The sequence below is a fragment of the Danio aesculapii genome, chromosome 13, assembly GCF_903798145.1.
Source record: "Danio aesculapii chromosome 13, fDanAes4.1, whole genome shotgun sequence".
Taxonomy (NCBI): domain Eukaryota; kingdom Metazoa; phylum Chordata; class Actinopteri; order Cypriniformes; family Danionidae; genus Danio; species Danio aesculapii.
Genome location: NC_079447.1, coordinates 32,115,723 through 32,130,788, shown reverse-complemented (window position 1 = coordinate 32,130,788; position 15,066 = coordinate 32,115,723). Strand labels below are relative to the sequence as shown.

The 15,066-nt window shown below is 37.8% G+C and overlaps 1 pseudogene; it reads left to right on the top strand.

Annotated features, from left to right (window-relative positions):
* The first annotated feature begins 1,219 nt into the window (after positions 1–1,219).
* LOC130239460 (protein phosphatase 1B-like) lies at positions 1,220–15,066 on the top strand (annotated as a pseudogene).

Sequence of the window (15,066 nt, the reverse complement as noted above, 5' to 3'; positions counted from 1 at the left end):
TTTATTGAACATCAACGTTGAACAACTGAAATTAAAACGCATAATGACTGAAACCAATAATGACTTCATAACTAATATGGAAAAAAAATGTTCAAAAACACAATGTTTTCTATAAATTACTATAGTATTTTTTTCACGTAGATTCTGAATGTTGATTTTGATTACTTTTCAGATAATCACCCTGCCCTACTCCATGGTGTCGGTGACTTAATAAAAAATGTAGATGTTTTAGTTGAAACCATTGTACTTGATTACACATTCATGCAAGTCAAAGACAATTTGAATCGTATACAGTCAAAACAAAAGCAACTTTGCTCATATCTGTACATGTCTTGTGAAGCAAAAATTTTAGTCTGTGCTTATGCCAAATGTACAAATAATGCTGATGAAATAATATAAAGTGCATAAAACTGGTACAAAATGTGACTATTAAGGCACAAGAATCCAATCAATCAGCTGTTTCATTTGGTAACTCTTTATTTTGATAGATGTTGATACTGCTCCTTGAACAGACATTTACGGACTTTAAGAAACTTTTCAAGTACATGTCAACTTACACCAACCCCAACCCCAACCTAACAGTCTACTTATAATCTAATGAGAGTTAGTTGCAATGTAACTAAAATTCAACAACCATCAAAATAAAGTGTGACCTTTGATTTATTTCAGCAAAGAAGCTGCACTACATTTTTTTTCTCATAGAGCAGTGTAATATATAGTTTTCGGTGGCTAATACTCCAATAGCAGTGCAAAATGAGCTGCAATAGCAGTAAAGTAGCCCTGTAGAAGCGGTTGGATTATCTGGGCTGCAGTTTGTTGATTTTCAGATGCTACGCCCACTCTCTGGCTTTAGGGCCAAGAATCTCTACATGTTTATTTCACTCAAAGTTTGTTGTTAATAGAAATCCGTCTATTGAGCACTAAGACTAAACCATCCACATTTGTGTTCACTCTGCAGTGAGAGTTTTTAGACTGTATATGCTGGGCTTCCCCCCCCCCTTTATTTTTAATCTTCATGCCTAAAGCAGCTGGTATGGAGCTACACTGATGCAATATAATGGAATGCTTACTAGAATGTTAGCTTACTCATTTAAGCTACCACTATCATATTTTTAGCTTTTAAATGAAACCGATTATGTTTTATGGCTGTTTTTGTGTTTCAACCCACTTGTCTTTTTCATACTGTCACTCAGTGGTTGTTTCTCTATCTCTGCAGAAGGTGGCCTGAGCCATGGGGGCGTTTTTGGATAAGCCCAAAACTGAAAAGCACAATGCTCACGGAGAGGGGAACGGCCTGCGGTTTGGCCTCAGCAGCATGCAGGGATGGAGGGTGGAGATGGAAGATGCACACACTGCTGCTGTAGGCCTACCACATGGTCTGGACGACTGGTCTTTCTTTGGCGTCTATGATGGTCATGCTGGCTCGCGTGTCGCTAACTACTGCTCCAAACACTTATTGGAACACATCATCGCTGCAGGATCAGCAGATGAACTGCGTAAGGCCGGAGCTCCAGCACCTGAGACGCTAGCCATAGAGGCAGTGAAAAGAGGCATCCGCGCCGGCTTCCTGAGAATTGACGAACACATGCGCAGCTTCACGGACCTGCGGAATGGCATGGACAGAAGCGGCTCAACTGCAGTGGCTGTGCTGCTGTCTCGTGAACATCTGTACTTCATTAACTGCGGGGACTCACGGGCCCTTCTCTGCCGCAGCGCTCACGTCTGCTTCTCCACCATGGACCATAAGCCCTGCGACCCTCGGGAGAAGGAGGAGCGTATACAGAATGCAGGTGGCTCTGTGATGATCCAGAGGGTTAACGGATCACTGGCTGTATCCCGAGCACTGGGGGACTATGACTACAAGTGTGTAGAAGGCAAGGGCCCTACGGAGCAGCTCGTGTCACCAGAGCCTGAAGTATTTGAGATTGCTCGGTCGGATTCGGAGGATGAATTTGTTGTGCTGGCATGTGACGGTATCTGGGATGTGATGACTAACGAAGATCTGTGTGCTTTTGTGCGATCGAGGCTGGAGGTAACGAACGACTTGGAGAGAGTGTGCAATGAAGTGGTGGATACCAGTCTACACAAGGTACAGTTTCTAGCGCTCACTATTGTGTGTGACTTTTATGTGACTTGAATACTTTATTCCCAATGAAATTGCTGTTGTTCTTTCTTTTTTCAGGGAAGTCGAGATAATATGAGTATTGTATTAGTTTGTTTGCCAAATGCACCCAAGGTGTCAGAGGATGCAGTAAAGAGAGATGCAGAGTTGGACAAGTATCTTGAGTCACGTGTGGAAGGTAAGAAAGAGAAGGTCATTGGCTAAACGCATAATAACAGTCTCTGCACCATCACGCCATATCACCTTGCAGCCTAAGACTGGTTACTCACTGAAGCTAAGCTGGGCAGAGGCTGGTCATACCTGGATGTGAGATCACATGGGAAAACTAGGTTGCTGTTGGAAGTGGTGTTAGTGAGGCTAGCAGTGGGCACTCAACCTGTGGCCTGTTTGAGTCCTAATGCCCCAGTAAAGTGAAGGGGACACTATAGTGTCAATGGGCGCCGGATGAGACGATAAACCGAGGTCCTGACTCTCTGTGGTCATTAGAAATCTCATAACACTTCTCGTAAAGAGTAGGGGTGTAACTCTGGTGTCCTAGCCAAATTCCTACAGCTCATTGCCTCCTAATCATCCCTATCCACCAAATTGGCTCTATCACTGTCTCTCCACTCCACCAATAGCTGGGTGTGGTGAGCGCACTGGCGCTGTTGTCCTGTGGCTACGTCACATCATCCAAGTGGATGCTGCACACTGGTAATGGTTCATGATTGTGAAGCACTTTAAGTGTATGGCCATACACGATAAATACACTATATAAATACACATTACATTACATAATTTTGAAAGCATTTATATGTGTCACTGAGCATGCCAATCCCTTGTTTAACTTTGAAACCAAGCACACACACACGCACACACACACACACACACACAATATTATATATATATATAATATATTATATATATATATATATATATATATATATAATATATATAATATATATATATATATATGGCATCTGTTATTGCTAAGGTACCATCAGCTGCACTCCATGGAATCACCCCTGACAAACTCTTGCTGTAGCTCTGATACAAGTTTTATTTACAGCAGGCATGACAAACTTAGTTCCTGGAGGGCCGCAGCCCAGCAGTTTTTCTCATAACCTGCTTCATCATAGTTATCTGTAGGTTTCAAGCAAGCATGTAATTAATTAAGGTTTGATTTAGAGAGAAAAGGAAACCGTGCTATAGTGTTTAGGTGCTCTGTGTTCGTCTGATGTGATTAGTCTAATGCATAAGGGTGAAGCTGATTGGTTGGTTCATGCAGCATTTTAAAAAGTTGGGGTATTTCCCCTCCTTGTGTTGTAGTTGTGTCTGAATAAAGCTAGTGCAACGCACCACTTGCTCATTTGCTTCTCTTCTCCTTTTGAAATAGTGAACTTGAGCTTTCTAGTGCGATTATGTGAACGGCCCCTAAAATTCTATTTATATTGCATCTCTTACGACCACTTGAGAGCGGTAAAGCAGGCAACTAACAAGGATGTGGATGGCAACTAATCTTTGTGTTGTGGTTTGAAGTACAAATGCTTTGTTTTGGTGTGCTTTCTTAAAACATGTCACAAAATTATCATATGGACACTTTAGAACATGGGTGTCAAACCGCAGCCCTGCAGGATGTTGTTCTAACCCTGCCTCAACAAACTTTACCGGCTGGTTTTGAAATGCCTGAAGAACACCGTTATTTTGATTAGGTGTTTTTAATTAGGAAAGTGAAAGTGAGTTTGGGTGATTTTGATAGCCCTGCTTTAGAATGCATGCACAATTATACCTGGGCCTGAGAGAAAACCAGACAGATGCCCATATCTTTATTTACTTTTGTGCTGTCATATACAAATCCAGAGTAATAATTACACCTACTATCCTTTTGCCAATGTTTATTCTTTTTACTTAGTTGAATGTCTCGATTGCCTGACACTGTTTTTTTCTTTCTTTCCTTTTTTTTTTTTTTTTTTATAACTCCACTGGCCTTTCCTTTCTCTATTGGACATTGAACATATTCCGGCAAGTGGTTGTTAGTTTTGTGTGGATTTGGGGGTTATGTAAACTCTTGGCCTTGAGCTTTGGGCAAAGGTTGGGGTAACGTTGTTGTAATGTTTGGCTGGGTGCTGTGAGAGCCTGAGGGAGTCATCAGCACTGCTGCTCTGTTGAGGAATGTTCTGGCTGAACATCTAACTGGCAACAGGCCCAGAGCAGCCCAGTGCAGCCCAACTGGGCCACAGACTTTTCTTCTAGAGTCTCACTTTTGTCTCTCAGCGTCTCTGTTTCTTTCTTCATATGTCTTTACTTTGCAGTTTTCTTTTACAAAAGAATACAATTGGACACCAGTGCTCTAGTAATGTATTGCCTGTTTCTCAGTACACGTGCACAGGAGGTCTCATTTACATAAAGCCCTACTGCATGGTATTCTGTTTATTGTGAATTAGTTTATTAAATATTTAACAAGGTTTAACCTGTGGTTTGTCATTTCTTTCTCAGAACTCGTAGAGAAAGCAGGGAAGATGGTGTGCCTGAACTGGCACATGTCATGAGCAGCTTGTCCCAAGAAAACATCCCTAACCTCCCACCAGGGGGTGGCCTTGCCAGCAAGTAATTAAAAATTATAGTCGAAATCTATACACGTGCACAAATGTAAAGGGTTACATCAGGGGGCTCAAATGGCGGGGGCCATTTCAGTGACTGACAATTCATAGGAGGGCCGTTTTAACATTAACAAAGTGGAAACCTGACGTAACTGATGCATCTTAGGACAGCAGAAATGATGTTTATATTTAAAGCATTACCTGTCACCAGTGATGATACAAATAAGCATGTTTACTGTGTCACACATCAGCTACAGAAATATATCTGTGGTTGTTGTGTGTATGCCCGAGCATTTAGTCATTCTTCCACAGAGTATATGCAGTCAAAACTAGCTTTTTGTTTCTTGTTGTACATATTAAATTGCTATGAAAATACTACAAATAATAGGCATAATAAATATTATTCTGTTTCAACCAATTGTATTGTAACTTTAGCGTAAGAACAGCTGAAAGCAGTTAGGGAAAATTTAGTGACTTTACTGGCAATTTTTTTTCCTCAATATCTTTCTTTTTTTTGTAAAACTACAACAAAGAGGTGAGAGTATGTACATATTCACATCTATTATAACATGTTCAATTCAACTAGCAGAACAATCTTACTAATGTACATAGTTTTATGCAAACCTTAATAAGCATATGAGGAAAATCTATTAAATGAGACCATTTGAATCGAATATTAGCATAACACCGCTAGCATAATGTTTAAGCCATATAGAATTGTTTGTAGAGTAAAATACAGGTGGTATAAAATTGATAGTGATCAAACGACTCTTGAATATTTACAAAAATATAGCTTTAGTAAAAAGAGCACTTACCGACATATATTTCAACGTTTAAATCAGCCACAGAATTAAAACGCATGTGTGCTACTCTCGACCGTACACTGAGAGAAAATGAAAGTAAAACTAATCCGAATGCAGTACTTTAAATGTCGACTAGGTGGCGGGTCCAAACCATAAGTGGCTACATGCAACTGCACAACAATGATAGTGGTTCAGAAATATGTTTTGGCAGGTTGAATCTTGTTGTATTTTTGACGTCAGTTGCTGGCCAGAGGGAGGAGGAGGGCGGGCTTGAGACCCCTGGGTTACATGCTGTTCATAAAATTAACACTAACACCATATAGCAAGTGAAAAATCTCTCAGAGAACACATATAATTTGATTATTGCCCAGGCTAATGTGAAAATGGGTTATTTAATATGCAGAAAATGATCTTTTTTAAATTAAAATAATGCAGTTTCATGGTTAATAGCTCATACAGTTGCTCAGGTCATTGGCCAAATGCAAGATTTTGGTCCTTGTTTTATTCCTTAGGTTTTAATGATCTATAATGCTATAAAGTTCACAGATTCCATCTTGACTTTGAATCTTGCTCTATAACCTGTACACCAGTTCACAAAAAAAAAAAAGTTTTTATCTTATTTTCTTCACAGACACAGTGTTATTGAGACAGTGTACAACCGGTTGAACCCCCAAAGAGAAGAGGATGGTGTAAGTATGAACAGAGTTATGCTTTTAATTGTCTAGGACAGTGTTTCTCAACTGGTGGGTCGCGACCCAAAACTGGGTCACGGGAACAATTTCAGTGGGTCGCGGAGTGTGTGGTCAAAAAAACAGCAAAAGTAAAATTTTGCTTATACCGGACTTTTATTTTGTAATGCACGCGACAACCATACCTTTTGACATGTGAAATTACATTTAATTACAGCAACAAATATGTCGAAGCGCAAGTATGACCCCGAATATTTAAAGTATGGAATTACATGTATAGATGACAAAAAGGCTTAAAACCTCAGTGTGTCATATGTAGTGAGGTGCTCTCACAAGAACCAAAAACATCCAAAAACCAAACATCCCAGTTGCAGGGACAAACCTGTGGACTATTTTCAAACACGACTCCAAGAGCTGAGGGCATCACAAAAGTGCATACATTTTGTTAAATGACAGCAATAAAATATTGTTTAATTGTAAGTCTTGGTGATTTTCCTATGATTTATCTGTCACTACTTGTGTATGTTAACAAATAAAGTAAAAAATTATTTATAATTTCTAAAATTATATTATAGTTCCTAAAAATTTGGGTCGCGGCTTGGTGACCATGTAAAAATGTGGGTCCCGTGGCCAAACCAGTTGAGAACCACTGGTCTAGAACCTCCTAGAAGAATGACATGTGTGCGTTTAGACCCTGGTCTTACCATAAAAATGTAGAAATATAACCTTCCCCTTGACCTGTTGGGTTCATCTCATCATGAGACGTTGCCTTGCGTTTGCCACCTCACTTAATGGACTTGTTTATACCTGGTATTAGCGTTCATCAAGCAAGTATTATTTTCTCACAGTGCGTTTGCTCTCTCCATCCCATGCCACCTGGCAGCTTCTCTCACTTATTTTCTGCTGAGAGTAAAACATCCTGCTCAAATCACAGCTGTAATGAGCTCATTCCAATCATCCTCTTCCCCAAAGCACAGCGGTTGAGATCACCCCCTCACAAACACTCCTCGGCTAAACATCAGTTTTTGATAACTAAATGAATATAATCGCATATAAGTAGATACCATTATCAAATGTTCAGCCACGTCTCATGTTGACGATGTCACTGCACAGCGTGTGATCTGGTGAAAGTGCGCGCTGCATGTTGTAAAGCCTGCAGTTTGAATATCTGTCTTGTGATTGTTACTATAAATAGAATAATTTGTGTGAGGACCAACAGCTCAAGAGAACGTGTCGGTTAGGTTTGTATGTTTAATTAGTGTCACACATTCTCAAGTGTTGGTCTGAATGCCAGTTGGACAAAGCTAAAGTTTTGATCCAAATGTTCCCCTCTCCCCAACTGGACATCCTGGAGATTGTCCTGGGTTGTGTGTTACGTTATGCCCTTGGGCTCTCCTCATTAGGCTTGTCATGATACCAAAAGTTCCAGTTGTTGATACTAATGCCGTGGGATTTCAGAATTGTTAATACTTTTTATAATATAGAACATTTAATTTTATTTAAATGGGTCATAGTACTTTCAACTTTTTTCAGTGTATAAAGTAGCGAAAAAAAAAATAGCAAACTTCCCATAATGGCATGTAATATTGCGCTCATAAGGATAATATGAAACTATAGACTTTATTTTGTTCATACGATATACACTATCTGACAAAAGTCTTGTCGTTGATCCCAGTTGGTTGTAAGAACAACAAACAATAACTTGATTTATCATTTGGAAAAGTAGCAGAAGGTAGATTTTTCCGATGAATCATCTGTTGAATGCATCCCAATTGTCACAAATACTGCAGAAGACCTATTGGAACCTGTATGGACCCAAGATTCTCATAGAAATCAGTCAAGTTTGGTTAAGGATAAATCATGGTTTGGGGTTATATTCAGTATGGGGAGTGCAAGAGATCTGCAGAGTGTATGGCACTCAGCCAGAGGTATCAAGACATTTGTGCGGCCCATTATATTACAAACCACAGGAGAGGGCAAATTCTTCAATGATTCTTCTTGATCTATAATGATCTAAAAAAATAACAGTATTTTAGTTGAATATTAGTAAAGTTACTGTTTATTAATGAAGGAAAACACAAAGCTTTTGCTGTTAGTTATTTACTATTGTACACAGTGTCATTTCTGTTGGAGTAATTTCTAATTTGAGTTAGATTTTAGTAACTTAGTACTTTTGACATTCCCAGGTCTAATCACTTGTGTGATGTTTTCTTGGCTTGTTGTGAGGAGTAGACTATATCCTTGTGTTTCTCACTGATAGCCAGTGACCATATGTGATGATAAAATTATCAATCCATCCCAAATCCCACTTTTTTTTTCTTTTTTGTTAATAATTCTTTTTTAAACACCAAAACATGTTTTTCGTAGCCAGATGAACATTTTTTGGGAGGTATTATGGAGTATATGTTTATAAATAAATGTATGAACTTTTGCACATACAAATATAAGGATGGTGTTCATATCCAGAACAAACATAGTTAAGATATTAACAAAATGTGTTCACCCTTTGATTAATGCAGCCCACCTGTTTCATTTGGTAAGTTTATTACTAATTTTTTCCAATATTTCTTGAAGAGACTAGAGATTTTTTTTAAAAACATTGTGGCAGAATCTCACTTCATACATCCCATATATATTGATTTCATAAATGTATCAGAAGTAATACAGGAATTATCCAGTTGTTTATTTGCTGGTAAGTTTTTTTTTGCGATTTGCACTATGACCAAATTGTCGAAGTAGTACTACATAACTGTTTACCTGTTAAATATTCAAGCCCTGTTGATAATTCACTTTTTATTTGCGTGTTGCATTAACAAAGCAGCATTGTTTCTGTCAATGAATGCAGTTGAATTCATGTCTTTAAATATGACTTGCCTAGATGTGTTCTTGAAAAGGAATAATGTTAGTAAACGTGTGCATGCACATTGCAAAGACTGTCAAACAACACCTCATTACAAGACTAGGTTATCTTTCATGTTGATCACGCTAAAACTGACCAAACCACATAAGGTTTACTTCTAAACACCTTTGCCTACATTCACACTGCAAGGCTTAGTGCTCAAATCAGATTTTTTCCTCAAGATCAGATTTTTTTGCATAGCTGTTCACATTGTTGTTATAAATGGGCCATATCAGATTTGCAATGTGAACAGATCATAGATCAACTGACCCCGCATGCGCAAAGTACAGTTACGGACAGCACAAAATGTCTAATTGCTGCATACAATGCGTGCCACTGGACGAAGCACATTGTCAGATTATGCTAATATGATTATTGCCCTTTTCACAGACAAACCGTGGTGTATTTCATGAACTGTAAAGGTTGTCCTGCTATTACTAATGTGTATTTCGCCATTCGAAACCTAAAATAAGTCTCTTGTGATAAAAAAACACTGATCATTTGTGATTTATGACAACCGCAGTGCGTGTCTTTCTGACCACTGGTGTAGTCAACTCATCCAAGGTTAATGCGCAGCCACAGACTGAACTGTGAAGGCGGAGTTGATTTATCTCTGTTTGCAGAGTAATTTTTATTTACTTCGTGATGAACAGCAGGCACGTGCAGAAGGTGGCTTTGGGTGTTTGAGCACCTGCCCTTTTTTTCTCTCAGAGAGAAAGTTTGTCCTTAAAAGGATAGTGCCCCCCCTCCTTTGCGAATGGATCCCCTATCTGCAACACCCCCGTCTTTAGCTTCACGATCAACCGGAGGCCCATCTTTAACCAGATTGGTTAACAAGCACCAGTTTTGCCTTTATTATTATTGTTATTTTTTTTTCAAAATAAATAACCAACTTTCTGTGGTAAAGTATTTGCCCTGTGTGCCATTCTACTATACAGCTGAGGAGATGATATTTGCAGCACAGAATGATGACGCATGTCGCTTAAAGATTGTGTAAAAGTCACATGAAATCCGACATAAACCGTTCACACTGCAGTCACATTGCAAAACATCAGATCTGTGTCTGATTTAATACTACATATGAAAGTGGCACAAATCTGAACTGAAAAGATCAGATTCCATGCGGTTTGGGCTGTTCAGACTGTCATTACAGAGTCAAATGTAGGCAAAAAAATCAGATTCGGGCCACATTTGGCTGCAGTGTGAACGTAGCCTTTGAATATCTAAAGCCGTTAAGATAAAGATGTATGTGACTGTGTGCAGGTCTTAAATTAAAAAAAATACTTTATGGTCAAATTGATTTGTAGTACCAAGATGAGATCTTGTCACTGGTTTAATCGGTATATTCATACACTGGCAAGATGTCAAGTGCTGAACTCCACGAGACCAGTTTTATTTGTTTTGTTATTTGCGTGTTGTTCCTTTTTAAAATACATTTTATTTGTAAAATCTCAAGTTAATATTGGCTATCTGGTAACATAATCTTCCTCCGAGATATTGGAGTTCAATAATGTGGTGCGAAGTATGACTATTGACCAACACCTTCCTGTAAGTTTACACACTGCATAGACTAACTTCTGGAGTGTTATGAATTGCATGTTTAAATGACAGCGATACATGATACATTTAGTTTTTATTGTACAATTTACATTATAACTCGGTACACAGTAAAATAATATTTTTGAATGGCTTGCCTATTGGCAGCTTATACAACCGTTAAGCTTGAATAGGCTAAGCATATTTTTATCAATATTAAAACACATTAATACAAACTAGCCACCCTTTGATTTTTTTTTTTAATTTATTATTTTTTCCGTATATTATTGTGAAACAAAAAATGCAATGAATTGTTTATTTTGGTTTTCATTTTATTTGAATTGATATAATTATTAGGTTATACAACTTCTACATAATATTGGCTCTGATTGCGTTTATACAGATATCCTACAGATAGACTTTTGGCTCAAAGACATTTATGCCTGTTAATTTCAGTGCTGTACTTTGACAGATTTCGCAAAGGCTTCAGCTATTCTACCTTACAGCTGGTACTAGCCTCAGTTTTGTGACTTGACTTGTGTGGCGTCTGTATCAATGTCTGGATGAGAGAGAGAGAGAGAGAGAGAGAGAGAGGAGATCAGACCTCAGATTCGATTTGTGGCCACACGTCACAGTTACTTTACTGCACTTTTTTAATATTGGCTCATCTAAATTAACTTTTCATTTGATTAAAAGCCGAAATATTGCCAGATAGATAAAAGTGATAAAATACGCACACACACACGCACACACACACACACACACACACACACACACACACAGGATACACATGTCGGCCTATTCATTATTGTTTTTTTTTAACATTAAACGCATAATAATCAAGTGCAAAAAAGAACAGCTGAACTTCGAAAAAAAGTAATCACTGTGATTGCCGCGATGGTTACTTTGTTTCCCTGCAGTTGGTTTATTACTGGCGCAGCATTGCTAAATCACTATTGTTTTAATAAAAAATAAGATTATTCATTATTAAACATTGTGAGATGATGGTCGCGTGATTTTTAAAATGAGAGTATGCGTTGCGTATTTATGGCTATTGATCGAATCTACCCGTGACCCACCCATAGTTAAACATCAAGGTGCGTGTAAAAATGAGTTGTGTTTCCTCCAGATGCTGCCACCTTTGTCAGGCAAAGCTTGCAGATTGTCTCATTAACGTTTTCATGTTCTCTTTTTGCATTTGGTTGAACCCAAACTATTGCCAAATAGGCGCTTTTGCATTTTGCGTTTTGACACTAAATCGTCGGCCATTCTCTTTCTGTAAATTCGACTCCTGTCGTTCTCCTCACGTGATAAATGAAATATGACGCATTGAAGCTATGTTCAGATTTTAATAATAGTGCATGTTCTCGTCTTAAGTAAATTTTTTAGAATGATATTTTCCGTTTAATTCAAATAAATATTTAATAAAAAAACTAATAGTTAAAAAAAAAAAAAATTTGGGGACTGTGTCATGGTGGAAAAGTGCTGTCGCCGGTGTTCCGTCTTAAAACCGGTAACACCGTCAACACCATCTATTGTGGCAAGCCTACTTTGCACATGGTTCAAAGATGAGATGTTCCATTTGGCAAGTGCTTCAAATTAAACTTACAATGTGGTTTATATGCATAGAAATCGGATTACTTGTTTGACATAATTTGTGAAAAGAAATGTAAAATGCATTTATGAAAAAATAAAATCAAGTTATTCTGACCTTATTGAACATACACAATAGTTAGTGATCATAAACTTTGTTGTCTTTTAAATCAGTAAGAATGTAAAAAATCAAGTGATTTGAAAAGTAATGGACAAGTATGAGGATTAAAAATTAAATAATATTTTGAAGCTTCACTGCGATTCTTAAATTATGAAGTGATTGTTGTTCTAAAGGCAACGTTGAGCACGTAAAAAGTTACGTGCATCCCTAGTAATAGCCTTAGTGTTTTTTATAACGTAGAACTTTAAGGTGCCACATTTCATTTTGCACAAATTGCGACATTTTTTTTATTCCATGCATTCGAAATATGGTATTGCGGCCAGGGACTTTGTGGGATAAAGTGCATCATGGAGGTTGTTATCGCAGAATAAAGCTTGACAGACTTATCTGCCCGGCGCAAAATGGAGGGCTATTCTATAAGACTGAAAGCTTTCTTCTGAAAACAACCTGGATTTAATTTTTGTCCCTTATTGCACTGATACTTCCCACTAAACAAAAGAATATGAGCCTCTAGTTAATACTGTAACTAAACGCAAAGCTGACAGAAACGAAAACGGTTGATGGAGTATACACTAACTTCCACATTATTCAGTCACAAGATTGCACAAAACAGTTTACGGCTTGTCAGACAGGCAGATACATATTAGTGTTATGTGGATTTGGCAATGGATTTGGCAATGCTTAACTGTAATGGAGTATGGGAGACCAGGGGCAATTTAAATAAGAGTTCACTTTGTCCAAGTGGTGTTGGTTTCTTTTTGTGTGAACACTGTCACTTGTAGCTAGTCTTCAGCTTTTTATTACGACTTGGAGATTAACTTAATGTTTTAGTTTGGCAAGTATAAATCATGTATTGAACTATTCTGTATTTTTAAAGTGTTTACATTAAAGGTTTGAAGTTTTATTCCTTCCGCACACTGTAACATTTTTTGTACAATATTTATCGTGGTATGAAATGTTACATTTTTAGAATAATTAGAATTTTTAGAATATCTTAAAATATTTAGGCATGAAGCAAATCTACAGGACTAATCAAAGTTTTGAGCCCCTTTATTCCAGTCTTCACTGTCACATGATCCTTAAGAACTATTCCAATATGCTGATTTGGTGCTCACGAATTTATTTTATATTTATTATTATAATTAGAGCTGCACAGCACAATATTTTGTTTTAGCAATGTGAACATTCGCAATAGTCACATAATAGGACATGCAATGTTAAATCTACATTGTACTGTAATTTATCATTTGTATTGATTGAGGCCTGTGACTGCATGAGAATTTTAAAAGCATTTGGCATAAGGAATTGTACCCTTAGTAATAATTAGTTTTTGAATTATTAATTTTCTTCTTTATTGTATTAATCCATGATTTGAATGTTTATTAGATTTTATGCAGATGTACACAGCTACAGAATCATTGCAGTTCTGTAATGATTGATTTAAATATGAATAAGTATTTTGATCTCTGCCAATTTCAGAGCACACTTAAGAATAAAGGTTTTAAATGGTAGTGTATATAAAAAAGTTTTAAAGGATCACAGTGTTACATTTGAGCTTTTAACATCCGGTTATTAGTTCTAGGTGTATAAAGACTCTCCAGAGCTTATTTAATGTCTAATCCAGCTGTTTGTGCTTTCTATGTGGTCTCTTTCTTTCTTCAGAGCGGTGCTGATCTGGAGGACCCCTGGTAGTCAATTCCACCTGAGGAAAGAGCCGCGCTTCTACACAAGACATCAGTCTTTCTTTTGTTCCAGTGAAAGCAGGAGATTCAGCGGACAGTCTTTCAAGAGTCACAACCCAATGAAAACACAGTACAACCAAAAGCATTAAACTTTTTTTCTAATACATGAGGGAATGAACGGGAATTCCTGTTTTAAAAACAAAACACAAAAATAACAAAACTACACACTGTACATTAAAAAAAAAAAGGAAAAAAATAATTTTCTCACTTTTTTTGTGGTGGCTGTGGGTGTTCATTTTGAAACTGCGGAGGATGTTTTGTGGGACGGAACCCATGTATGTGCTGTGGTGCCTTTTCAAGTTGGCTGCGAATTTGAGTGTGGTTTGCTAATGTCGGATACGCAGAGCCCAGGATACAATTGAAAACTTGGCATTGCAAGACCACTGCAGCCCCTCATCTGGGGTTACGAATCATCACTGGGTTTAATGGAGGAATATAATTGACTGACAAATGCGTGTGGAACATAAATTGCTTCATTACTACATAACCTGCGTGGAGAGGATTGAAGCTTGTCGGCTTTTTTGCAGCTTCCCTTCCTCCTCGTGCTCTGACTGACCTTTAGGTAGAACCTCGGACTTCGTTTTGCAGGTTATCACTTGAGTGGTTGTCAAAAAGCTTTTTAATCCTGCTGTTTTAGAGAATATAGAATATATAGAGATAAATATATATATAAATTCATATATATATATTTTTTATTTTTCCCAAGTTTGACGTTCTTGTGGCTTAACGTGTGAAGCAATAGAGTTGCGTTGGTGGCGACTAATGGATGAGCGTGCCACGTTGTGTGAATTACTGAGATTGTTCATGTACTCGTGTTTCCCAGCCACCCAGGATTTGTGGGCGATGTTGGCTAAAAGGGATTGTAACTGCCCGCCAAAGCCACGCTGCTTTTCTCAACTCCCTGTTTGTATTATATCCCAGTCTTCTCTCACTTTCACAACGCTGATGTGAACTTACAGCAAACATGCCTTTTTCTTCTTTC